The sequence below is a fragment of the Cryptotermes secundus genome, unplaced genomic scaffold (genome assembly GCF_002891405.2).
Source record: "Cryptotermes secundus unplaced genomic scaffold, Csec_1.0 scaffold428, whole genome shotgun sequence".
NCBI lineage: Eukaryota > Metazoa > Arthropoda > Insecta > Blattodea > Kalotermitidae > Cryptotermes > Cryptotermes secundus.
Window position 1 is genome coordinate 444017 of NW_019720711.1, and position 24775 is coordinate 468791.

General features: G+C 41.3%; 1 protein-coding gene and 1 long non-coding RNA gene across 3 annotated transcripts in view; one reads left to right on the top strand and one right to left on the bottom strand.

Annotated features, from left to right (window-relative positions):
• Nucleotides 1-24775, bottom strand: part of LOC111871804 (probable glutamate receptor) — a 276486-nt gene that overhangs the window by 118494 nt on the left and 133217 nt on the right. The gene's annotated exons all lie outside the window — the stretch shown is intronic.
• Nucleotides 1-24775, top strand: part of LOC117282910 — a 32702-nt gene that overhangs the window by 5294 nt on the left and 2633 nt on the right. The window contains exon 2 of the long non-coding RNA XR_004513835.1: nucleotides 11618-11703. This is a non-coding gene — a long non-coding RNA (uncharacterized LOC117282910). The remainder of the gene's footprint in view (nucleotides 1-11617; nucleotides 11704-24775) is intronic.

Here is a 24775-nt window from a genome sequence, read left to right on the forward strand (position 1 = left end):
TCGGAACCCACAATTATTTGTCACGGAATCCCGGACACGTGACAATATTTATATAATTTCTTATTATATTTATCAAAAATTGTTTTGTGTTTTTTAATGTCCAGGCCAAGAACGGATTTAATATCGCGAACTATATATTTGAGAAATTTATGTCCTCCAAACTAGAGTACACTATTGTACTCATGGTTTCTCTCTATGTCAATATAGTAATATTGTTGAAGAGGTAAAACTTACGACTTGTATTCGGGAGACGCCACGTTTCGAACCTTGGACTTCACTGCAATTATTTGAACTTACATTTTTCGTACTCGATTGGTACGTTGAGTAGGCGACTGCCCCGTCCTCCCCAGTATTTTCAAGGTCATTTAACGAGACCATCCTGTTACATCGTCCAAAGCTAAACAGTCATTGCAGCTAATATATCGTCACTGAGTAGCTCCTTGAAGCGTCCATCCGACAGCAATTCTGGAAGGGTCAGAAACCGTATAGAGCTGCACTGAGGACGCTCACAGTGGGGCATCAATCCGACCATGAAGGTGCCAATGTTACAGAGGGACTGACTAACAAAAGGGTGTAATGATGCGAACTAATCCGGCCATCATGAAGCCAGGCTCCGTGAAACACGTGACAGCTCACTGCAACAATAAAATATTCATCACAATGCAAAGGCACGTATAACGCATGCGCTAGACATGATGTATATATGCACGTATTGTCACAGCAGCACGACAGGATTATGGCTTTCCTACTTTGTTACGACTCTAGTGTTACACTCGTACTTGCGCATCATTATACTCTCACTCACTGGTGACACAAATTTACATGAGGCCTTATTACTCAGCTGTCAGAAAGCACAATAAATGATAGTTTATATATGCAAGAACTTTCATGGTCTCTGAAAACAGGTAATGAAGACATATTTTAAGCGTTTCTTCGGATTATATTTTGATGTTTCGTCTTTACAGCGCTGTTTTAACTATGCTGATTATGTCGTGTCTATTATTTGGGGAATGTAATACAGTTATTTCATTTTATGACCACATCAGTATCTGGAATATGAAGAGTCGTCTTGTATGACTGATGAAATCATGAATTGGAAAGGATTTCAAAGGAAGTGGTAGGAGCCTAATAGAACTATTACACTGAAATTTTTATGGAGGGACTGAGCAAACGAAGACAAACTTCAGCTGGTGGATCAGCTAAGATTCGAACAGAATTTCTCCAGAATATGAGTCTCGAAATTTACCGCTACACCAGTTGCTATGTGAAACATAATCACGACGAATTAGTTTGTGTATGTAAAAAATATGGGAGGAATTGTTCGTTGCATATTTAAATTTACTGGGCAGACATTCCCTTGGAGGGACTACCGAAACACAGTAACACAGAAGATTTGAAAAGGTTAACTCTCAAATAAAATTCCATAAATTTAGCCTTACAACAACCTGCTGGTATTTCATACATTTCAGTAATTTCCTTTTGTTGCTTCCTGCTTTTATTTACAATGAATATGTGTCAATACTCCAGTCTGTCCCCTGGTTCAATTCGAATTCGTACAGACATTAACACTGTCACTATTCAGGGCGAGTCACTACAGGCGGAGTATGGATTAGTTATTAATTTTATTGAGAACTTGTATAAACAACACGTAACTACAATTAATTGTAGCGTTATCGATGATCTGCAAACTTTGCAAATCATTAGGACAAACTAAGTCTTATCAATCTTCAGCAGTCTTATCCTGGCAACGGATTTCAACACAGAAATTATACCTGTCTGAGTGTAACTGCAGCACACACGCAGTCTTCTTTACACAGACTAATTACTTCTTTTCATTGTTTCTCAATCAACTTCGACTGTCGTCCCAAGAGACTCCCTCAATTCTTTCTCTCAGCTGGCCTGGGATCCCCATTGTATAGCCTCGGAGCCGCCCAAACAGAAAACATTGTTTGATAACAATCCCTCCATTGTTTCTTACGTATTCGTTCGTGCGGGAACTTGTTTAACGAGTCGTTACCTAGCAATTAACGTCTACTCTGCTACACTATTCTGGCTTTTAGGCGTCATGTCACAATATTATAGGCTTCAAGAAGTTCAATACGAACATAATTGAAATTATCAAAAAATTATAAAAAAAAATGACTGCGAATTTTTGCGGTGTTCACAACATCGACAGCGTTCGATTCTGAACTTCGGAAGATACGTAGTGGTAGATCTTTAAAAGGCATGCGTCCTGCTAAGAAAGATTTATTTGAGAAATCAGTGAAGTAACATGGCGACCTCTAGAGGTATTTTGACGTAATGGCAGCTGAAATCCATTGCAAATAAAGTAGCAGGAATCTAGAAATACGGAACCTGAGCGGAAGTGATCACTATGGATATTTAGACACGGATTAGAGTATATTATTTAAAGGAAACTTAAAAATACAGTTTCAGAGTATGGAATGAATTAATCTGGCTGACTGTAGGGATCTGTGGCAGATTCGTGTGAACATGGTGATGAACCTTGGTTTAATATGAAAGGTCATTAATAATGTTATATTTTAGCGTCCTGTTGCACTGATTCATGTCCATGATTTATGATAACCGTCTTACAGTGCACACACTTTTTCACCTTACTCTTCACTTTTACACTACATGTTTCAGCACTAATGTGCCGTCTTCGGGTGTCTTTATGCACGTTAAACTACTGCATTGCATGAAGACATCAGGGCATACAACGCAGTAGTTAGACGTCCATAGAGAAAACGCACCTGAAGATGGCACATTAGTGCTGAAACATGTAGTGTAAAATAGCAGAGTAAGGTCAATAATAGCTGAGCGAATATTATCTTCTGAAGGAGGCTGAGCTATTTGAAATTTATTATTTCGAAACAACTGACAAAAATTCTTCTGTTCTTTCTTCTTTGAATGTCCTTTATAAAACAAAATTTCGGATTCCTTAAACATTTTCTTTTTTTTTTATTCTTATACCAAAATTTCTATAATGACTTTTGGCCACTCCATGACAGAAAGTTAACATCATTAAATACAAGGAACAATTCCTTCATGTAGGCCCAGAATTCCGCCAATGAAACAAACTAAAGGCGGACAAACACTTCTTTTGTTTTCATTGACACCGTACACATTAACTAAATCCACGCTTTCACCCGCCTTCGGCTTTTGTTATCATAGGATATACCCATCTTAAATCGCTTTTTGCTGTCGATCTCTTCGAACTTGGCATTGTGATTCATACATTGCATTTGCCCTTTCGCAATTGAATGAACTGCCAGAATTATTGTTATTGGTTGTGAACTTGTAATGGAGTCTGCGTTCGTAGCGCGCCTTACTTCGGCGGGCCACACCGCGGACTGTTCTCATTGTGTACACAGACAATACAACAATGGGAGCTTTTGTTTTGTCTCCCAATTTTACGTTCTTAATAGATACGTGGCGCTGCCGTGGGTTTCTGGGCAGTAAATAATTCAGAACAAAGATTGTGTGTATGCAGAGGCCTAATGCAAATATAACGAACAGATTAGTTGAGATGTGAAATCCGAGGTCTTTCAGGATGAAAACTCCTGGCTTCTCAACGAAATGCGTAAATGGCCTAAGGGAAGAACACGATTATCATAGAGAAAGACTTTCTCTTGCTATTCCGTGTTCATTGTTCCTATTGGGTAAGGCAGGGCTCTATCTCCTGTCTCCATCCCTTGGCTCTGAGAGGCCACCATTTCCTCACTTAGCCTGTATAATCTACTGTATTGTCAGTCCAATTAATTCGACTCTGAAGATGAACAGAATATATTCCTATGAAATGTTGACAATTGAGTCCACTTCCACTCATATAGAGTACCAACATGGTAGTGAAGTCTATTTATTGGTTGAGTTTGAGGAAAATTTGACTTAATTTCTGAAATAAGCAAGGCATTTAGCACATACATGAAATGTACTCTTAAGAAGAATTTGATATACAAAAGGCGCGAAGATGTTTCATGACAATAATTTTTTTTTAATTCGCTTAGTGGGGGGTGGAGTCCAACTGGGTCCTCTCGGCGTCATTCCCTTATCATTCCATCCCTTTCTTCTCCGCTGTATGAGGAAGGAGAATTGCACGTGACGGAATTGTGGGGTACCTCCGCTTGTGATACAGAACTGCGTGCAGATAGTGTGCTCAGGGTGGAGCTGCTATGGATGCCGGCAGGGAACTATAGAAGAAAGACCAGGATGCAATGCTCTTAACCTTCAAATCCCCTGGCTGACAGAATTTTGAACATTATTAAGGTGTTATCTTTACTATAACAAATATTAACTTGCCACGTATAGTAAAGTAAAGACACGCACAGGGTCGTAAACGCGTTACCATTCATCCATTTATGAATGCAAAAAAATGAAACATGACTTCAAAGGTTGACTTGCACACGAGTTGTTTTCCCCTTATTTGCTTGTAATGGCGAATAGGTAGGCTTTGTGTGGTGGGAAGTCCATAATTATAAGGAAATTCATTTTACCTCTACAACAATCTTGGCAGCACTGAGAATTATGATGGAAATATGCAATATTTTGTTCGATTTTTGAGTGCTGTAAATACTGTGACGTGTTTAACAAGACTGTAGCATTGATAGAATTCTAAAAAATATTAAAAGCCAGATAAGTGTTTACGGATGAATACGGATTCAAAGGAAGGATGGTGAGCGGTCTGGTTGATCATCAACTGTAATGTAGCGAGTTTGAATATAAAATATACGAGTAATATTGTGTCCGTGGTAACTGAAGAATTTGTACAACGGAAACTGAGTCCGAAATAGGTTTCGGACATGGACGGAATAAATGAAAAATGAATTAGGGCAAATAGAAAATTGTTTTATTGTGATCCAATAAGGAAACTTTTAGGCTGTTAGACAATACATCATTAAAAACATGGCGATTTCGTAGAAAAATAAGATATATCTAACTATAATATTTGTGTGATTGTTTGCTGTTAGTGGTAATAAAATTACCTTAAATTGCTTGCTTACTTTCATGTGGTCCATAATTCATTTCTTGCTTGGAGCGTGGCGCATAACTTTTGGCCAGAACGCTTGGGTTCTGATATTTTGAGGGTTCCGTGAATACGTTTTAGTGTTGAGAACTTAAATATATATATTCGTATACAAAAGACTTTCCTTCAAATCCGACACCTGAATTATTTACATACCTGTTTTGTTTTACAGTTTGGCTCAAGTGTAAAGAATGCGAAACTATTTTTTCCAACCACGGAATTTTAAAAGAAAAAACCTATGGTCATGAGAAAATTTGTAGTTGAATTGTACATTTTGTAAAGGAGAGCAGGAATTCAGTTTTAGTTTAATTATTTCCTGATCTATTTTACGAATTTTTTATAATTGCATATTTTATACAGCGTCAAGAGGATGATATTTCCGGAGGTCAGAAGTATGACACTTTCAGTCAGACGGGCTTTAGTTGTGGAGCAAAGATTCAGAGAACTGACAAGGAGAATACTGTTTATACGGTTAAAGATACGAAATGTTGCAGAGCGCACGTGTCACATGTTGTGTGAAATTGAAATTTCATGATACATAACCAGGAAAACATCATCGCAAAATTGGATGGAGCGCCTGCGGCCGGGTTGCAGAACCCTCTCTCATTATTGTGACGACAAGTGATACGAGAAACACAGGCACATGAATCAACTGCGAACGTTACCGAAACCATTCTAAATAAGAATACCCCTTTGAGTTTCGTGAAAATCCCCAAAATTCTGGCCTATTTTATGTGTTACATAACTCCATGCAGCAGGGTTCTTCTTCAGCTTGTCAAGAAATTCCCAGCCTTGCACGGAAGTTTCAGTAACATTGTCACAAGGGATAGGATCAGGACCATATCCTGACTCAGATGGATCTAGTCCGTATTGTGACACCTCATTCCTTTTAATATTATCCTCCCGTATAGTTCTAGATCTTCCAAGAAAACTCGTTGTTTTCGGATTTTCAAACTGGAATTTTGTAAGAATTCTTCACTGTCCCGTACGTGCTACATGTCCCGCCTATGTCATTCTCTCTGATTTAATCAATCTATTAATATGTGAAGAGAGAAAACTGTTAAGCTCCTCATTATACACCTTCTTCCAGCCTCCATCAAGGCTACAGTTTTACTCTAATATAAAAAATATTTTCCTCATCACCCTCTTCTCAAATATTCTCCACCTGACATTGTGACTTAAGTCTGAGCAAGGTTAAGGAGGATCACAAAAATCTCCAGTTAGGATATTAGGCGTTCCAGCCGGGATTCAAAGTGGGTTACTCTCGATTAAAAGTCAGGAGCAGTAACCCAACATATACATCATAAAGAATTCTACTTTCTTTTAGTTTGGAGTTTTAGATAGTACTTGATACATCAGTTTCCATTCTTATGTTTTATCAGCCAAATTATTTCGTAAATAAAGCAGTGATCAGAAACTAAACCAATGTATCGGGAAACAATTTCACTAGAAACACTTTGATTGAACTTTTCAAATAATTATATCTATAAATCTGCATCATTCTGCTAAAACACAGCAGTTACACATGTGCTCTTATTTATCTTTATTCCAGTTGCTCCCACTTGGAGCACAGAGAATTTGTGAAACGCTTTGTTTCACTTCGGTTTCTTTATCTTAGACAGCCGGTTGGACCCCTTGGACGGGAATTCAGGCCGTCGTAAAACCGCTACCTACACAGAACAGCCAAAAACACAGAATAAACGCAGACACCATCCATGCCTCGATTGGGATTATAACCTACGATCCCAGTATTAGAGCGAGCGAAAGTTTTTCATGTCTTAGGGCTGGAACACACACAGCCACATCGGTCGTACGACGTCCGTACGGTTCATGCCGCATCAAGTAGTAGAATATAAAGTGTAGTCTTAGCTTTCAAACATGACGACATGCGACATTTACCGTACGGCAGTCGGAGAGCAAAGAAATGTATTTGGTCGCTCTAGTGTGAAAAGGAGGTGGTACGGCAAAAAAAAAATTGTACGACATTTTTCCGTAAGACCGATGTCGCTGTGTGTGTTCAAGCCCTTAGACCGCGCGCCCACTGTGGTCGGCCTGTCATTCACTAGTTCACTAAAACCGTTCAGGAAAGACAAGTTGTCAGTGTAATTTATCTGGCCCTAATTGCAACGCAATTAGTGTTGACAAAGTAGAAGGTCCTCTGTAAATTACCTTGTCCGTTGACTCTATTTGGTCGCATAAAGTACAGACGGAGACACAAATGAAAGATAAAAACCACAAATACTTCGGAGTGAAACTCTTAGCAACCAGGAATATTAGATTAATAATTACGCAATTTAGTTTTCCATTCTGTGAATGAATTAAAGTTTCCCAATAAGTTAAGTTTGTGTGTCATCATGTTACATTTCGCCCTGTCTCATGTTAGAAATTGCTCAAAGAAAGTAAAGCTATCCTTGTAACAGGCCGTGAAGGCCTACAGTGTTGTGAGACATTTTCTAGACAATCGGCTCACAGATGACGGTGAGGTTGTCAGTCTTTAATCGCCCTTCCTCCAGGAAAATTCCTAGTACTCATTTCTGTTAGGGGCTGAGTTTACATCAGGACCATAGTGCGGCTGGAAGGATTAGCTCAATAGAAAAATGCAATGACTTAATCGGGAAATGAACCCGCGACCTTTCGGCTTGTAGCATAGTACTTCAACCAACTACTCTACCGCGTACCTCATTAGGAAAACATATGAAATAACTTTAAGAGTTATACAGATTATACAATTTTTTATACATATTTCCATTTTGAAAGATAGACTTTTTTTTTAAATTATGCTTCCAAAAGGAAATCTGAATATCGATTTGATGCGACGCCGCGGATTTTATTTATATTCTTAAAAGAATAAAAAAGAAAGGGTGAAAAATATATTCCCACTCAGAATTTCTTGCCCTTATACAATCTATGAAAATCTGCCAATTGTTTCAAACTTTGATGGCGTGGACAAACACAAGGACATGATGATGTATAAGCCTTCCGACTAGAAAATAAAATCCTTCAATTTTCTCTGAATCCTTCCAACGTCCTAGCGGCGCCACGGAGGCGAGTAGTGTCAAGCATAGGACTATGTGATATTCCAACCTCTCTACTTCAAAACCTGAATTTAATAACCAGTAGGAATAATTCAGTGCCTGGTTCTTGCAAAGTTTTACATTTCATACTAAGTTCATTCTTACCCTACCTTACGTTGTCAATGGAATTTTTTGAGACGCATATAGAAAATTAATATGAAATAAAATGTTATTGGAAGCGAAGCATGGACTCTCGGAACAGAATAAATATGAATGAAAGCAGCATAAATGCCTTTCTAAGGTATGTAGCAGGTTATGTCCTGTAGGACAAAGAAAGGAGCGAAGCAGTAGGGCTGCAAATAAGAATTAGGAAGCTGAACAAACGGTACGTGATAGGAAGAACAAGCGACTGGAATAACTTTATAGTATTCCATCAGAAAAACCTCCCAAACAACTTTAATATTGAGNGACTGCTTTCTTCATAGTCACCGCCGTGAAAGCCTCAAATCTTACAACTTTAATATTATCAAACGGTAGAAAGACGTGGTCTAGGAAGCTAAATGACTTGATATTTGAGGACGGAGCGGACTCACAAGTACAACCCTTGAAGATGGTCGTGATGATTAGGACGATGATTAAAGAAACTTGTACCAATCCACTGAAGGTCTGTAGTTCGTTACGAGTATTAACATCAATCTTGGCCGCGCCATAGCTCAAGCGGTTAGTTGCCCGGGTTCGATCACGGGTCTAGTCAAGTTGGATTTGTGGTGGACAAAGTGGCGCTGGGGCAGGTTTTCTCTGAGTACTTCGGTTTCCCCTGCCAATCTTCATTCCACCAATTGCTCCACAATCACCCTCAGCTATCATCTGGGGCTGGTACAATAGGCCAGAAGTGGCCGCAGTACAAGGGACTTAGTCCCACCCCACTAACAATAACAACTTACATCAATCTATCTTCTTCTACTTGTTCCTTCGACAATTTAAGCTCTCTAGTGTGTTACCATTTCAGAATTGATTTAATATAGATAATTGGTAGGATTTCTTGGATGGAGGATCAGCCATCGCAAGACCGCTACCTGCACAAGGCAACGCGAACACAGAACACAAGCATCCATCTGTGCCTTGAGTGGAATTCGAACACACGATCCCAGTGTTCTAGCGGGCAAAGACATTTCTTGTCATAGACCGGGCGGCCACTGGGATCAGCTCCATTAATGTCTGTTGTAAAAATCATGTTTGCCTGCCACGGTAGCCGAGCGGTCTAAGGCATGAACTGTCTTCGCTCGCTCGGAAGCCGGGACCGTGGGTTCGGATGTTTCCTGTGAGGTACGAACTGAATTCTAAAACATTAATATTATACACTGCCGGTCACAGTAGCCGAGCGGTCTAAGGCATGAACTGTCTTCGCTCGCTCGGAAGCCGGGATCGTGGGTTCGAATCCCACTCAGGACATGGATGTTTTGTGTGCGTTTTTCTGTGTTTGTGTACAGGTAGAGGCCTTGCGACGAGCTGATCACCCGCCCAAGGAGTCCTACCGTATGGTCCGGCAGCATACTGCCAAAACATTTAGTGTAGAAGTAGTAAATGGGATTGTATGCACTTGAAGACTAGTAAACCGAAGTGAAACGGAGACTTTCATGGAGGTAGGCCTAGGCCCAAATGAGAGCTGTAGTGCCAATGAAAAAAAAATGTATGAGTTATTAATTATTGAAAAATTATGTATATTTTTCGCTGTGTTTTTTGTTTGTGTTTGTTTCCTTATTTTCCATAAGCCTTCGCTTATAGGGAAGATGCAAATAGAAGCTTGAATGGAAACCCCTTGCTTAGAAGTTTGTACTACATGCTAGGCTGACATGACGGGGTTACATATTGAAGCGCGCTACGGGGTATGTCCGTGCTGTTCGGGGACGGTCTCAGGATTGTTCAGGAAGATAACGTTGCCTTAAATTGTGGCAAAACTTTGAGGCGACATGACGTGATGGAGAGAGGTCATGATTTGAAGACCGCAATGAAATAGCTGGAACACTACATATTGTATGAAAACTATAATATTCACTGCATTCCATTACGAATCTAAGCAATACGACTTAAATTTGAAATTGAATTGCTTAGAAATTTATAAGACCTTTATTTTTACCTCTTCATTAAATTTAATGTTGTAGATCACACATCTTCTTTGGTCCCACGGCGCTTTATGTTGAGACGCCATGTTTGTGTAAGTGTCTGTACGTAGAAGTAAACATTTCTTCATGCTTGTTAACTCGGGTCTCATCGCGAGTGCGCATGGCTTTGCCAAGCTATAAATATGCGGGAACAAGCAGTGCATATGCATCTACCGCAGAATAAAAACTGATTGACACGCTGTTATAGCCTTTCTTTCCTGGTAGCATGAAAGTGCTTTAGCTTGTCAGCTATTCTACACCTTTAATGAAATGCGAATATTCGTTACCGTGTTCACATATCCTGAAATATTCAAGATCCACTTTAATATACATTGATTCATGGAACTGAGCCCTTCTTGAGAAGCTGCCACTTGTGCATCTACTCAAGAACTTCCCAGAATTTTATGGAACCCGACGGTTCATTACCGTGTTCACAAAAGACCTCCACTGGTCCCTATCTTGAACCAGATCAATCATATCCATACCATCCAATCTTATCTCTCTAAGATCCTTTTTAATATTGTCCAGTGACCTACGTCTTGATCTTCCCAGTGGCTTCTTTCTTTCTGGCTTTCTAACCAGTATCCTACATAAATTCCTCTGCTTCCCCCCCCCCATTTTAACACTTTCTTTTCATATATACCGGTTTATATGAAATATATTCTTACGTTAAGGATTTGCGAGTAAGTTGCAAATGTCCATCTATCCCTACTCCCAGTGCCTATTACAGAGTGGCCCATAACTCAGTTAACTTGGTTAGTAAAATATATACTGAAACAAAAAATCTCTTTATTACTATTTGAATTTACAAAAATCTTTCGAAATGGAATCCACCATGTTCAGCACATATCACAAAGCTGCGCTACCGTACTAAGGATTGACTGGAGGGTTAAAGTGTGAACATTCCCGTTAATCTGGAAAAGAATGATTTAGATTAACTGAATTTTGGGCCACTCTCTATATGTTCCTTCCATCTTGACGTTCTTGAGCTCCCTAATAACGGCATAAATGTATCCACCTTCCTGTTGCTTCATGTCCTTAATTTTAGATATTCTTCTCAGATTTCTCTTTCCAGACTGCTACAGTAAAATGTCAGTAGATACTGCCCTTACTGCTCTGCTTTTCAATATCTGTCACTGACTGTCCAGACCAAACATTGGTACATAACATCAATAAATGACACTTAAGTTCCCATAGGTTATATGCCAATTTTGCAGTAAACCCCACGTGCACACATATCGGTTAGCTTTCTGAATAAGAAGTCAGTAATACATTTATCTGCTCGATGTGTCCAAACAGATTTATTTTCGTTCTGTTTCTGTTCTCATTTGAAAACTCCACCCCTTCCCTTCACCGTCCACATTGACTGATGACGTTGGGAGGGGCGGTCACTAAAAGTTTGATGTTTCCATTTGTAGATAAACACCTCGGTACTTATACTGGCTCTGCGGGAGGCAGTGTTTGCAGGTCTCAGCCAGGGGAAATCGAAAACGGAGACCGTCTGGTGAGTGTTCTGTTTCGTACACTACAACTTACATATATATAATATTTGTATTGAAAATGAATGGGACGATGTTTGGTTTTACTGCACTCAGTCCAGGACATAGAAGCACATGTTATGGACCAAGGTGGCACAAATCGGAGTTAACTGTGTGGATTTATACAGCCAAATTACTCATTGCTAATACAATTATACTCTGAAGACGGAGTCATTGTAGAAGCGTTCGTAATAAATCCACTAATAGAGACATATATTCGTATAGCTGGTCACATTGACCGCGTAGTCTAAGGCATGCAATGTCTTCGCTAGCTAGATCACTGGGATCGTGGGTTCGAATTCCACTCAAGGTATGGATGTTTGTCTGCATTTAATCTATGTTCGTGTAGGTAGTTGCCTTGCCATGGGTTGATCCTCCGTCCAAGGAGTTCTACCCTCTCCCTTAGGATTAAGAAACTGAAGTGAAACAAAGCTTTTCACGGATACCTTATGCTCCAGAGTGGGAACTACAGGAGAGAGAGAGAAAGATACATTTATACCTCCGTCTCAAATGCAACTTTGTTATTTCATTTTCTACTACGCCTCGCTACATGTTATGGCCGTGCCTGGTCATCATCAGGTAACTGTTAATCACGTAGCGAAAGGAGGACAGAATGAAACAATAAATTTGTATCTAAGACTGACATATATGTGTATAGGTGAAAATTAATGCGACAGGATGCTGAAATATAGTAATGGAGAATCTCACTGATAAGGCCGCGCCATAGCTCAAGCGGTTAGTCGCTGGCTTCCCACCGCGGCGGTCCGGGTTCGATCCCGGGTCTGATCAAATGGGATTTGTGTTGGACAAAGTGGCGCTGGAGCGCGTTTTCTCCGAATACTTCGGTTTCCCCCGCCAATCTTCATTCTACCAAATTCTCCATCATCATAATCACCCGGGGCAGACTACAATAGACCAATCAGTGGCCGCCATGCTGGGTGGACCCAGTTGGACTCCAAGCCCCACTAAGCGAATTAATCTCACTCTTATGGAATTCGAATGCTCATGACCTTCATCGCGAAACCAAATTCTAACAGACTTAATCTTATTTTTACAGCTAATTTGTTAAGGTTTATGTCGTCTACACTTAAGTTTAAAAACTGATAACTTCCCAGGAGATTAATTTGTAACGATATATTCTACACCTCTCCTATTTTTCCTTATGTTTTTTATTGCTAGTGGGGTGGGACTAAGTCCCTTGTACTGCTGCCACTTCTGGCCTATTGTACCAGCCCCAGATGATAGGTGAGGGTGATTGTGGAGCAATTGGTGGAATGAAGATTGGCAGGGGAAACCGAAGTACTCGGAGAAAACCTGCACCAGTGCCACTTTGTCCACCACAAATCCCACTTGATCAGACCCCGGAATCGAACCCAGGCCGCCGCTGTGGGAAGCCAGCGACTAACCGCTTGGGCTATGGCGTGGGTATTTCCTTATTTTAGTGACTAGGATTTATTCAGTAACATAAATCAGAAACTTGAAGAAATGCAGTCTGTTTGTCCTGAGGTTCTGGACAGAGGAGGTAACCTCCACATATGCAAATAATCGCATACAGTCAACAAGAAGCGACCCTCCATCACAGAAGGTGGGTGTGCAGTTAACGGCTAAACAGGATCGGAATTAGACACGTTCTTTTCAACAGAATTCTGTTAGCAGCCGGTAGTCATTGCGAGGGGAGACCGAAAAACAGTGAAAGGGACGGTATTTTCTTGAAATTCAAAGGCCAACATTGCAATGATGGATCATTGTTTGTTCTTTTAGTGTTGTGACGTAATGGCAGGAAGCTGAAATAATGGAATTGTGCATTACCGAGTAATGGCTAAATAAACAGTCAGTGGGCACGTGACGACATGGCGAACTGAGAAGATTTAGCTCGTGCTGTAGTGATCAGCAGAGTGAGTGCTTTGTAACTGCTTATGGTTAAGACTTAGAACAGCTAGTAGAGCCGGTCTCACTGGCTGGGCGGGACTGATGGTAAGCACCAGTACCGGTAGGATATAGAGACCGGTAGAATATCATAGAGGGAAGCACAATGGACCAAGATAGGTCTAAGTGCATGGGGAAATCCATCCTCTCCAATAACTAACTAACTAAGACTTAGAAATGTTCAATAAATCCAATCACTAACCCAAACCCCATGCCTAGTCATTACCACGTGACTGTACCTATGACAGCCGTGTATCCTAATAAGACTGAATGATCTGTACCTTTGTGTGTACACTGAACAGAACCCGCTTCGATCAGTCCCCCCCCCCAACACCCACCACTCAGATGCTGTGGGCGGTACTCACAAACACAGCGAAGAGCTCGTTAATTTTCCATTATAACATTATAAAGACTACAAGAATAGAACGGCTCACGCGGTAGGTTAGTTGGTTGAGGCACTTTGATATAAGCCGGAAGGTCTCGGGTTCGATTCCCGATGGGGTTGATTTTTAAAATTAACTTAATCCTTCCAGCTACACTGTGGTCCTGGGGTCGACTCAGCCTCTAATAGAAATGAGTACCAGGAATCTTCCTGGGGTCGGGGTTAAAGGCTGAAAACCTCACCGCCATCTGTGAGCCGATTGTCTAGAAAATATGGGAGCCTCGACATCTCACAATCCTATATGAATGAATGTATAAGGGGTAGGCCTTCTGGGCCCTTGAACCTCGATCTACAGTGGTCTATTGTTCTTTCACAATTCTATAGGCCGTAATATTACTACATTACATTTTGAGAATTAACTGATTTATAGCATCTCTCTAGCTGAAGGTAACGTAGATAAGGCACACAAACCTACTTACAGCTACATACACACGTATATGTATTGCATATATAAATGTATACATTGGAGTATACATACGACCGCGTGTATATGCAGTCATGCACACATAAACACACCCGCCTGAACAATGCGACATGGAGATGTTATGTTTGAATAAAAATGTGTATGTGGGTAGGTGGGTGTGTATGTATGTGTAAGTGAATACTTGGTTCTACGAGACAGGAAGTGACGAGACAACTGCGCAAGAACAAGCTTCATGATGTGTATCCCTCAGCAGATGCTACCAGGGTGATCACATCGACCGGAAGGCGACGAGCTCGGCATGGGATCCGTGACAATTACGTATAGCATCTTATTCGGAATTAAAGTAAAGTAAAGTAAAGATATCCCTGTAACAGGCCGTGTAGGCCCATAGGGTTTTGAGATGTTTAGGCTCCCGCATTTTCTAGATAATCGGCTCATAGATGGCGACAATGCTGTCAGCCCTACGCGCCATTCGCCCTTTACCCCCAAGAATATTTCTGGTACTCATTTCTGTTAGAGGCTGAGTCGACCCCAGGGCTATATTGCGGCTGGAAGGATTAGGTCAATTGAAAAAATCCAATGATCTCATCGGGACCTGAACCCGCGACCTTCCGGCTTGTAATGTAGTGCCTAAACCACCTACGGTACCGCGTATTCGAAGGTAGTGAGTGTAAAGGGTTACTTTGAAGAAATAAGCGCTGACGGGAGGATAACATTAAATTGGATGTTAAATAAATAACGGGAAAGAGTGTGAAATATATTCGTCTGGCTCATGATAGGAACCAGTGGAAGGTTCTTGTGAACGCAGCAATGAAATTTCAGTTCCACGAAAGGCGGAGAATCTCGTGACTACATATGTGACTATCTTCATTGGTTGTATCCTGTTGTGTTGATGGTTAACATAATTTCTATACATATGTGACTCTTTGAGTCCTCAAGGCTGACTCTGCTGTAAGGAATTAATTGTACGTGTTGGCATCTTCTTCATAAAAGACTATAAATACATAAAATAAAAGTGAATAATGGTCTCCTGTGAAACATATTATATTTGTGTGACATATTCACTTCTCTAAAAGAAACAGTATTTTAAATAATTTCTGTCACGGTAAAATTTGAGCAGGGCTACCAGCGTATGTCTGACAGAAACATCGCCGTAAACGCATTTACATATGAGTACAGGCGTAGTACGACCCAAACGCAATGGTTCCGAATGTCACGTGTTTCTGCAGTGCGCTATGTAGAATTAATATCATGCTGATGGCGGTACTTTGAAGCTGTGGGACTTCGTGGGAGAAGGGGCAGGCCGTGCGCGTGAAGTGACGCTGTAAATGTGGAAAATCGTAAAACAGAAAATAGGATCATCTGCTTCACATACGTCATTGTTCGAGGGGGAAGGTAGTGATTACGAATACAGGTCTATTCTGTACGTAGAATTAGCACACTAAACAGTATGTGTTTATTTTGTAGTGTTTTGTATAGGTGTAAACTGTGGTTTCTTATTCTGGACGAAGGATATAAAGGATAACTGTAATATAATTCATTGTCAGTCATGGGACATGTGTTTATTAATAAAGTTTATAGACTGCGAGATATATTTTAGAACTGAAGTCCTCTCCACAGACCCAAACACAAATTACAGACATAAACAAAGAAATGTTTTCATATATTATTATTATTATTTAGAGAGGGTCGGTTTCCCCATGCACCGCGACCATTTTGATCTACTGTGCTTCCCTCTATGATATTCTCTCAGTCTCTATACCTTACCGATAAATAGTGCGTACCATCAGTCCCGCCGAACAAGCGAGTTCGGCCACTTGCTTAGCGGTGTCTATAATGCTTCCCCCATCTATCAGAGGCCTTAGAGACTATTGTTGGGCGGGAAACGTCTTGGAATTTGGCTCAGTGATCCCCTTTGGGGATATGAGGTTCTTTTACNAAGCAGGACAGAACGGATAAACACCACAGCATGGCTAACTTCCGAGCCGAGTGTGGAGCGTGGAATATTTTTAATAAGGAACAAGAATGCAGTCGCTGCAGCGTGAACATGAGTTGTCGGACATAAAACGAAAGATTTATAGTGTAAATAAAATTGTACATGATATGAAACACAAATATTCCTGAGACTTCCATTCTTCTGTTTAAGGATATTGTCGCGTGCATAGGTGACTAAGTCGCGCGTTTGGATTGGTAATTGGATTTATTAACAACCTACAGTTCGTAACTGCAAATAATTATTACACTCTTGCTGATTTACACATCTTACTATAACTCCATGCTAATCTCTTCAGTCTAGTCTTCACGGATGTAGGAAATATATCACACACTCCCAATACCACCGCACTGTAGCACACATAAGTCTTCAAATCACATTCCAGACCTTCACATTATGACCTCCTGTATTCTTCTGTACTCCTGGTTTCAATTCGCTCCTCCAGCTTATAACTGAACTGAATTTTAAAGTCGAAGTCACATTGCGACTGACGGTCAGTCAGTTAACTCTTGGTGTCCAGTTAACTGGGGCTCATGACCAGATATTTATTCATGTTTGACAGTTACTGTCTTGTTTTTGTGGAGCTCCCTCTCTGACGAGAGGACGGGTCTGTATTTTGTACATGCTATTGGCCCTTGCCAGCGCAGCCTTTCTCGGTTCCGAGTCCCTTGGTAATCACGACCATATTTTGCTGTCTCAGATTTGAGACTTCCCTTTTTGTCGCCTCCAAGGATTCGAGGGGTCACGGTGGAGGTAATCAAGGGCTGACTGAATTTCAGAGTCAGAGTCAAAGTCAGAGTTGCTTTACGACTGGCGGTTTACCGTCAATCAATTCGGCTTGGCGTCAGGCCCCTTGAGGCCCACGGCCAGAGATTTTATTTCCCAACTGAACTCTTGCGTTAATAGTCCTTATGTAACATCCTCTCTGACGAGAACATGGGTTTGTCTCTTATGAATACACTTGACCTTTCGTCAAGTGTATATTTCGCACCTATAATTTGTTTTCGAAAATTCTTCTTTTTGCACTACAAACGAGTCCTCTGCCAGTACAGACTTTACAGAGCAGATCATGCCTAACTTAAATATCTTATGCTACAACGAAAACTTAGTCATTTGAACGGTCGTAAGCTTGACCACCGCCAAGTTTAAGCATCTTATATTTTCTGTGTCTGGCTTCACCTTGTCTTATACCCCGACCATGTTCATCCTCATGATTTTGTATGACTTCTGCTTGTCGTCTGCACAATTTTGTTTGAAAGTTGAAAGTTGTGTGCAAGTCGCGGAGTGGTGTGCACCTTGGAAAATTTCCAATGGTGGCCAAAACCTTGTTTTGTTTGCGCTGCAATTTTAGGAGGTAGGTGTCTGCCGCTAATTCCCAGGCGGGACAAGCGTAAGTCATTACTGATCTGATCAGTGCCTTGTAGAGGGTTAGTTTAATATTTTCGTTTAAACGCTCACTTTTGAATGTCTGACTGAATTTCACTGCATTCACTTCTCTTATTAACCTTCGGCACGAATCACACAGAAAACACAACCTCTAGTGTCGTAACGCTTTCACCGAAACATTGCATATCATATATCGCGGCACGGACTCCATAGATAGCCAATCGCGTGATAGCCATTTCGCCAGCCAATTGGCGGGCTGACCGTTGCATACCAATGGTATATTTATTGTAGTAAGCAGCCAGCAGCCAAAAGAGATTGAGCGTAGTCACAGGTATTTATTTTGTGCCACTGACCAACAATATTACAACATAAGTTTAATCTTAATTACGTGATGATTATGATCTGCATCATGCAAATGCCACATCAGTCATTAATTTTCCATTTAATATTTACACAATTCACTACACTCCACATCAGACTGTTCATTATATCCTTCCAAATGACGGACTGACCTTTATTTACGTAATTCTATGTTGGGGTGAAATTTTGATCTGGGGGTTATTATAAAATGATCTGACAACACTGTCCAGCGTGACTCAGTATATATATATATATAATGCCTTTACATATACTGAGTCACACTGGACAGTGTTGTCAAATCATTTTATAATAATTAACTAGTGTGACGGACCAGAATGAATAAAGTTAAACTTCTTGATCTGGAGGGTTCGGTTCTGATATGTTACTACAAACATTATGAAGCACTTTATCCACATTATAAGGGAGAGAACTTCGCTCAAATACGTAATATAACTCAAGAAAAGGCTCCACATTGCTTATACTGTATAAGGAGTACTCGTATTAGGTACTTTCTTCATTTCGAGGTATGAATGGTGTCTTTTTTTTTTCTTGCTAGTGGGGTGGGATTAAATCTAGGATTTCCATGGCAAAAGTTGCATTTAGCAAGAAGAAGAATCTTTTTACCAGCAAATTGGACTTAAATTTTAGGAAGAAACTAGTGAAATGCTACATTTGGAGCATAGCTCTGTATGGGGCTGAAACATGGACACTTAGGGCAGTAGATAAGAAACATCTGGAAAGTTTCGAAATGNCAGATTACTGCTGAATAAGTGGGGTGGGACTATGTCCCTTGTACTGCGGCCACTTCTGGCCTACTGTACCAGCCCCAGGTGATAGGTGAGTGTGATTGTGCAGCAATTGGTAGAATGAAGATTGGTAGGGGAAACCGAAGTACTCGGAGAAAACCTGCCCCAGCGCTACTTTGTCCACCACAAATCCCACTTGACCAGACTCGGGATCGAACCCGGGCCATGAATGGTGTCTTAGTAAACTGGTGTGTCCAAGTGGAAGAATTACTGTATACTGCATTGGAAAGCTGAAGGAGGCCAGAGATACGTTGGAGAGGAAAGAAGTGTGGGGGGAAGGAGAGGGAGAATGATTACTGAAGGAGGTGAAAGTGAAACGTAAAGGGATGTAAAATGAGTGTGATTTTCTAGTCAAAATGGTTACAAGGAATGTGAAAATATACTAACTAAACTTGATAATATTTTATTAGGAATAAAATCTTTATACTGTCTCTCTATCTATCTATCTGTCTATCTGTCTATCTGTCTATCTGTCTATCTGTCTATCTGTCTATCTGTCTGTCTGTCTGTCTGTCTGTCTGTGTCTGTGTCTGTGTCTGTGTCTGTCTGTCTGTCTGTCTATCTATGGCTCTATAGCCCTTGTGTGCCTTGACCGGTTTTTGAATTTCTTAATCTATACACATTCGGTAGGATTCCTCGGAAGGGGGATCAGCCCTATCTCAAGGCCGCTACCTACACACAGAACAACACAAACACATAATAAATGCAAACAAGTATTCATGCCTAGAGTGGGGTTCGAACCCATAAAGACAGTGTTCGTGGGGGAGAAGAATGTTCATGCTTTAGACCACGCGGCCTCTGTTATCGGTAACTATGTACATGTATATACTTCCATACCCTGACTTTTCACAGATTTTTAAGAAAACTATCCCTATAAGGGGCCGTGGAGACCCATAGGGTTGTGAGATGTCGAGGCTGCCATATTTTCTAGAGAAGCGGCCCACAGATAGCGGTGAGGTTGTCAGCCACACTCGCTGTATACCCTTTACCACCGGGAAGATTCCTGGTACCATTTCTGTTAAAGGTTGAGTCGACCCCAGGGTCATAGTGTGGCTGTAAGGATTAGGTCAATTGAAAAATACAATGGCCTTATCTGGAATCAAACCCGTGACCTTCTGACTTTAGCATAATATATCAACCAACTACGCTACCACGTATCCCGTGATAGCGTAGTCAGTATAACGTCTGGCTACAGGCTGGGCAGCCGAAGGGGCAGATTTCGAGTCCCGATAGAGTAAAATATTGTTTTCCTCCACGTCGTATGTGTCGGCTCCGGGGGCCACCCTGCTCCCTCTCCGGTACTGGGGTTAAATCTGGCTACCTAAGAGGCCAAGCAATTGGTTCATCTTTGCTGATCCATCTCCTAGCCATCTCTCTGTCCATGGTGGCACAAATGTGGCGGCGCTTGCGCGTGAGCCGGACATGAAAATAACCTTTCAGAGTTTTCCTTTCCGATGACATAAACCGGTTACGTATATGACAATTAGTTTCCGAGATATACGTTTTTTATTTTGGATATCTTTCATCCGAACACACGGTATAGCATTCAGAACAACAACATGCAGAAATACTTGCAACCAAAACAACAAAGAAGCAACAAATATGACAACATACGTGTGCAACGCACCTCCGATGTGTAAACACTGGCCAGTGTAGGGAGGTAAAGTAGATAGAAAGAAACGATGATTGTGAAGGCTCTATGTACCTGATGATGGCCACAATAGGCCGAAATGTTCGTATTTAGTACATGCAAACGTATAGTGTGTCTATATCAGGAATGTGTTCACTGAGCAATGATAAATATATCTTTCCCTAGATTCTAAAGGTTTCTGAGGATTGTGTATAATACTCAGACTTGCTGGATTTTCGGCCTTGTCAATCGTCCGGTATTCTAAGAAATATAAAACACTGTGTCTTATAGTTTTTAGAATACCCAGTAATTCTGAATATCTTTTTCTGCCTTAACGTATTAGGTTTTTGACAAGTGCCCATTTAGAAATAATTGGTTTATTAAATATTTATTTTCCAGAGTTTTAAATCCAATTGTTGCATCTGTTCCACATTTTTTTTTGTTTTGTTTTTCACAATTACTGACTGTACTGCCTTCATCTCCAGAGGCAGAGATCTTAACACTTATCTGAAAATTCTTTATAACCATTGGAGTAGCCCAACTATTCTGAGCCTCACGTTCCTTGTATGCACTTGAGCAGACGAGCAGACGAAGTACCAATCACCACTCTATCATCTTTCCCCGTACAATTCCAAATACAGAGTGATTCATATAGAACATGCCCGACGAAATGAGCTGTAATATAAAATATACCATACAGATATTAAAGTAATTTACACATATCTTACCTTTGATTGTGTGCCGTGATCAGAGCAGGTGTTGAAAGTGTCCGCCGTTTTCAAGTAGGCACTAGAAACACTCGCTGTTCAACAGTGTACTCCATGACTGTCGCCTGCGCACTGCAGACACGTTTCGGGATTGTCCTTGACCTTGCAGCATAAGGGCTGTCACTTGCCGGATCATGCCATACCATTCGACTCAGCACGGCCCACGGATTATTATGTCGTAATCGTGAGCGGTTATATGCATCACCTGCGGAATTATTAGCAAATTCATCGGGCCGGTTCTATATGATTCACCCTGTAGAATACTGCATGTACATAGAAATTCACGTCCACATTTGGACCCTGAAGCTGAAAGCAGGATGTACCATAGAAACGTCGGGCAAAATCGCTCACAATTTTAAGATGCAACAGAACTAATATCGATAACTAGTCATCATGAAAGCAGAGTGTCAGCAATGAAATTCTTTGTCTCGCTTCTAGACAAATGAGACAATTTTTGCACAAATATTACACAGTCCATATGTTGCAAATTGTTCAGCTGTGCACCAATCGCTGACGGTAATGATTTATGCTTGTTATTGATAGATTTATGCCTAAACGTGCGTGTGGGGGGATGAAACAGAATTAATTCCGTCCATACTGCAGTGGGCATTGCCTTCCTGTCATCAGGGTCACCTCCATGGAGCAAGAGTTCTTCTTGAGGCATTAATAACGAAATTATGCGCATTTTATAGAACTGGAGAGTTAACTACCGTGTTCACAGTTTCCTTCCACGGTTCCCTATCCAAAGTCCGATTTATCCAATCCACACTCACAACCTATAAGCCTCTCTTTAACATCTATTTTAGTTCTGTCCTTTCATCTACTCTTAGGTTGGAATGCATCAGAAGTTTCCAAAACACAGTTAGGTGATCGGCCTATATCATTTTGTCTTCCCATGATGTGATTCGTCATCTCAATTCTGCAGATGTCCTATCAGCAGAGTTCTTAGAAATNGTTTTCTTGAACTTCCGAAATTATTTCCTCAAAAGAAGTCTTCCAAACGCTCCAAACGCTACTGAAACACAAACTGGTTTGACCTGCAACGCTGCCCGCTCCGCTCAAAACGCTCGGTCCCCGGACACGCCAATATATTCAAACGAGTTTGTAATGCATGCTGCACGCCCCGCCCCGCCAAAAGCTCCACGCCCCGTTGCACTCAGGCCGTACCCTTAGGTTGGAAGCCATCAGAAGTTTCCAAAACACAGTTAGGTGATCGGCCTATCTCATTTTGTCTTCCCATGATGTGGCCCGTCATCTCAATTCTGCAGATGTCCTATCAGCAGAGTTCTTAGAAATGTACGGAAGACGCCGCAAGTCTATGGTGGTGCTGGAGTACAAGATAACAGACTTGTGTCCGAGTCGTCAGTTCTTCAAACGCTATCTTCTGAATCTAGCAGAGCTATATCTGGGATCTGTAGCCGTGTAGATATTATATAGACCGACGTTTCGGAGGAACGCATCGCCTCCATCTTCAGGGTATAAAAATCCGCGAGATGAACCAGCGTGAGCAGATCGGTTTACTCCGTTCTACACGTCTCCACATATCAGAAGACGGCAGTTTTATGTGCTACTTATTCAAATCAATATTTTTTTCATAGGCCCCAAAATTTTATAAACCACATTTGTGTGAATCGTGTACTCAATGTAGAAACAACGCCTACATCTTGAGAGCCGGAGTATTCGAGTATAAAGCATTGGAGAGAAGAGTTTGTGGTGGTTACTGTCCAGTCACTAGGCACAAGAGGCCAAACCAAACAAAGTCTGTCGGGACAACGGAGAGATATGTAGACCGAACTATACTTATGGACGAGAAATGGGCCACCCCGGCTGACACGTTGGCTCCGCACAATCAATGTTCAATAACTTTCCGGACGCGACGCATGGGGGTGACATCACACACGGGGCCCCAGGTTTTGGAATGCCTCCAACAGAGACTAGATACTCGGGCGATAGAGCAGCAATTCTTCATAGGAAATCGACCTCTATCACTCTCTCTTTCTCTCTAAGCAGTAGGGTTGGAAATGTCGCTGTAATGGCTGGAACACCACCAGAATTTCGAGGAAGGGGTGGGTTCTGAAAATCAGGAGCTCTACATGGTGGCTTCATACTGATTTTGTAGGATGACATTTGTTTTCCTGCTTAGAAGGGAAAGCATTTACAGTATGGATACTTTTACCGCGGCGAGGAGTGGGGAGAACGGGGAACACCCGTATACTCGTATTTTGAACTGGGGATCAGTGCAGTAAGAATGTGGCTACATTTTAAACCTCACAAAGAGAGAGAGAGAGAGAGAGAGAAAATAATCCGAATGACAGAGTCTGGAAATTTGTAATCCCTCTTCAATAATTTGATTTCTGAGCGAAACATTTCAGTTCATGTTAGAAAATTATCAGTCACAAATGTAAGAAGAATGACCACAGCCCGAGCTTTTCTAGATAAACCGAGAAAAGTTGTATTAAAGAACACTAATACTGACACAATAATTGCATTTGCTTCGTGGCTCAATGGAATAACCGAGCAAGTTGACTCGAGCCGTAACGTAGCTAATTTGAATTTGGAAAGGCCAGCTTCAAGTCTCGGCCGGGATACCGGCTGTCTTGACTTTCTCATGGATTTCTTCAGACATTTCAGGAAAATTAAACCATGAAGATTTCTTCCATGTCCTTGTCGATTCATATTCAACAGTTACACTATGATTCGACGTCATGTATTCTGAGACGCTAGTAGCGTTGTAAAATGAACCAAAAAAATCAATGCAGTAGAACCCTAGTTGAGGAGTCAATATTCACTCAGAATGTCAATAAATTCTCCGCCTTTTATGGAGTCGAACCTTCATTATATGTAGGGAGCAGTGTGACGTGTTGCGCAATGGAGGACACCCCCTCCCTCACCAGCGGTGACGTAAAAACTGGGAGAGGAAACCGAAATACTCGAAGAAAACCTGCCCCAGCCCCGCTTTGTCCACCACAAATCCCACTTGACCAGACCCGAAGTCGAACCCGGGACGCCGCGATGGGAAGCCAGCAACTAACCGCTTAAGCTATAGCGCGGCCCTACGAGTAGTCTAGCCACAACCAATTTTCAAACAAATGCTCCAGCCGTCGGAGATGAGAGATGCTCACCGGGCAGTAGAATGTACGTTTGTATTATACACGTATACTTCCTGAAAAGTGCGGACATAGACATCTGTCGGTTGCCTGAATAACGATAACACGCTGTAGCAGTAAGGGACTCCTCGAACGTGGCCGCGTACCGTAATAATCCCCACCAGCGAGCCAACTCCCCAGTAATCCGTCCGGTCCAC